Source organism: Cricetulus griseus (assembly GCF_003668045.3).
Source record: "Cricetulus griseus strain 17A/GY chromosome 1 unlocalized genomic scaffold, alternate assembly CriGri-PICRH-1.0 chr1_1, whole genome shotgun sequence".
In the NCBI taxonomy this organism is placed as follows: Eukaryota; Metazoa; Chordata; class Mammalia; order Rodentia; family Cricetidae; genus Cricetulus; species Cricetulus griseus.
Genome location: NW_023276807.1, coordinates 143,161,829 through 143,165,328, shown reverse-complemented (window position 1 = coordinate 143,165,328; position 3,500 = coordinate 143,161,829). Strand labels below are relative to the sequence as shown.

The following is a 3,500-nucleotide window of genomic DNA, read 5'->3' as shown; positions in this document are numbered from 1 at the left end:
CTTGACAAGCAACTTAAGGAAGGGTTTATCTCACAGTTCCAGGGTAAAGTCCACTTCGTCTGGGAAACACCTCACCCAGAGGAGGATACAGAGGGGGATGAATGTTTGTGCTCAGTTCACCTTCTACTTCTTACTCAGTCAAGGACCCCAGCTCATGAAGAGTGCTGCCCACACTTGCTTGGGTCTTTGAATCTCAAAGTGATCTAGGCAATCCTCCGCAGTCACGCTCAGGGGCTAACCATATTAGATCATCCCTCATAGGAACGCCCAAAGACTTGTCTTTTAGGGAACTCTAGATCCTGCTAAACTTGACTATTAACCATCTCAGTGGTACTGTTTGGGGGACAGGGGTTCTGGAAACCTTAGGAGGTGGAGCCTACCCAGTGCAGCAAGCCACTTGGGGTGTTACTGAAGGTCAAACCCAGCCCCAGGTTTCTGTTCACCTCTGCTTCCTGGTCTAAAGTAACGTGAGAACCTTCTTCACCCATTCCAATTGTCATGAACTCAGCTATTTCGCCATGCCTTCCCCACCACAATAGCCTGAAACCCGAGGCCAAGATAAATCTTTTCCCTTAAGTTGTTTCTATCAGGTATTGTGGCCACAACAATGGAAAACACTAATACACGCACTGTGGTGATATTTCATAAATAAGTAAATGTGGAATTAACTTGAAGGCAACCATTGAAGAAGTGGTTAAATTATGGCATGATTACACATCTGCTCATTAAAAATATAATTAATGATATGATAAATATCTATCTGCTCATTAATATAGTGTTGGTACCTATTTGTTGAAGTGAAAAACATCCATGGTATATATTTTTTTCAGAGAAATGTTGTTGGGAGATACCTTAGCCCTGCCCAATAGTCCTGAGACAGGTGCCAGGTGGACCCGGGACTCGCCCATAAGGGGCGTGGTGAAGGAAAGCTGGGGTGACGTAAGAGAAGCTTCTTAAGGGCTGCACGTGGAGATCCTAGCCCCTTCTTTCTGGCGGCGCTAGCTGGGTTCCTGTGACCTCGCTCTGGCCTGCGTTTTGCCCTGGTGCTTTCTTGAATAAAGAAATCTTATCATCACGGACTAATTCATCCTTGAGTGCACGCTGCACACAATAATCTTCAGTTGGCGCCCAACGTGGGGCTCGAACCCACGACCCTGAGATTAAGAGTCTCATGCTCTACCGACTGAGCTAGCCGGGTTTTTTGTTTTGTTTTGTTTTGTTTTGGAGTTTTTTGGTTTTTTGTTTGTTTTTGAGACAGACCCTTTACTGAAACTGAAGGTCAATATCTAGACAAGACTGGCTAGCAGGCAAGCAGGTGGATGCTCCCGTCTCTTTGCCCTACTGCTGGGATTACAGTAGCATGTTACCATGTTAGATTTATTACACTGGTGCTAGTGACCTGAACTCAGGTCCTTATGCTTAGGCAGCAAAACTTTTAATCTCCCCAGCCTTGGCTTCTATTTATTTAATTTTAGATAGGGTCTCACTATGTAGATCAGGCTGGCCTTGAGCTAACAGAGATCTGCTTGCCTCTGCCTCCCGAGTGCTGAGTGTGTGCCAAGATGTCTGGCTTGTAGCTACTGTTTCTTAGTTTGTTTTTTATTTTGTTTTTGAACACTACAGAAATGGCCTTAGAGGAAGGGACTGCCATTTGAGTTCTTTGCACTCTTAAGAGCTTACTACAGAGTGGAGGTTAAGACCGGAGGTTCCAAGTCAGACCTCTGAGGTTATAGTCCTGTTCCAAACTCTGTTTTTTATACACGATTCCCTAAGCCTTCATTTTCTTCTCTGGAATTTGAGCTAACCTGACGCCTTCCCTCACGAATAAGCATTATGAGGATTAAGTGATGCGTCTATTTGAAGGTTTGAGGACAGTGCCTACAATAGAGTAAGGCACAATTAACGATATCATTCTTTTGCAAAAGGCAGATAAAAGACTATATACCCCAAGGCAGAAAGGATGGGGCCCTAAGTGACTATGAAAGAATGATGGAGAGGCAGAAAGATCTAGTCCCAAGAAGTGCTGAGTCAGCTTCCTGGGGAACAGATTTTTCACTTACCCCTCCCAGGCTGCAGGTGGACATTTTCAGAGAACAGTCTGTTTGTGGGCACGAGTACTTATATAATCCAAGAACATTTGCCACTCAAGAGAGAATAAGAGAGACACTCAAGAGCACAGGGCGGTTTCATCAATCACACTTATTAAAGAAAGATCTCTCTCTGATGTGTGCATGCAAGCTTCAGAGAACAAGGTTATTGAGGCAGCAAAACATAGAGAAGTAAACAGAGAAGGCATAGAGGATGCTACCGGTCCAGACACTCTCCCCAAAGCCAGTGAGTAACTTCCAGCCTCCTCCACCATCACAGTGAAGGCAGAGAACAATGGCAAGTCTGAGGTGCAGTGGGGAGACTGAGAGGTGTCCAGCAAACCCAGATCCCAGTGGCTAAGAGGCTTGGGGACTCTGTGGACACAGGAAGAGGACGGAGGCATGAGATTTGAGAGGTCAAATATGAGTTTCCAAAAGAAAGGGAAAGAAAACGCATGTAGCTCGGTGGTGGTAAGACGTGTATAGATGTGCATGGCAGCTTCATCCAGATGGATTTGCATTATAAATGCAGAGTGAAGCAAAACCAAACAAGTTTACAGCAACTCAAAAAATGTGTGGAAAACAGAGAAGGTTTGCATCGTGTATTATGTAAGTCTGACTTTCAAAACCTGAACGATAAACTGATAGGCATGAATGGGGATGTATGGGGAAATCAAGGTCTAGATATGCAGAGGGGATCTAGGGTCTTTATTTTTTATGGTATATTTATGCAGAAAGCATTTTTCTCTTACATTCAGAGTTTTCATATTCACCCCCATTCCAGGGACATAAACCTATGTCTACCATGAAGGCAGCTGTCAACCATCTGATCACAATGGAGCTGTTCCCTTCCCCTCAACTTGTTCATGTTGCAACCATTTCTCCTAAGGTGGCTGGAGATTCTGGAGCCATGACACAAAAGGGGAAACCAAGTCCACATTGCCTTGACGTTCCTTTTGAATCCAACCTTCTCCCTCCTTCTCCCTCCCTCCCTCCCTCCCTCCCTTCCTTCGTCATTCCTTCTGACTCTAAGCCCTGGCTGTAAGATTCAAAGAATATCAGTTTTCTCCCCTCTACCCTTGCCTCTGGGGATGCAGCAAAAATGAAAGGAGACAGACAGACAGAATAGGGATGAGAATGAGACAGAGGAAAAAAAGGGGGGGGCTATTTCCAGATTTAGAAAAGGAGAAAAGGGGTTTCCTGGTTTTTTTGTTTTTGCTTCTGAGAAGGCTCGGAAGCCAGGCAGTGATAGGACATTAATTAACAAATGCTAGAGCAATGCCATGAATCATATCCCATAAGGAGACAAGTTTTGTCAGTTCATATGTTTGTAATTGAGGACAGAGGATGTTTTATGACAGAGTCTTCAATGTGACTTTTTTGGCTTACTGTGTACCCTAGACGGCACCAGGA

The 3,500-nt window shown here is 44.6% G+C and overlaps 1 non-coding gene across 1 annotated transcript; it reads right to left on the bottom strand.

Annotated features, from left to right (window-relative positions):
- Window positions 1-1,125: 1,125 nt before the first annotated feature.
- On the bottom strand, window positions 1,126-1,198 carry Trnak-cuu. The gene has a single exon. It is a non-coding gene; the product is annotated as a tRNA-Lys (tRNA).
- Between the last annotated feature and the right edge of the window lie 2,302 nt (window positions 1,199-3,500).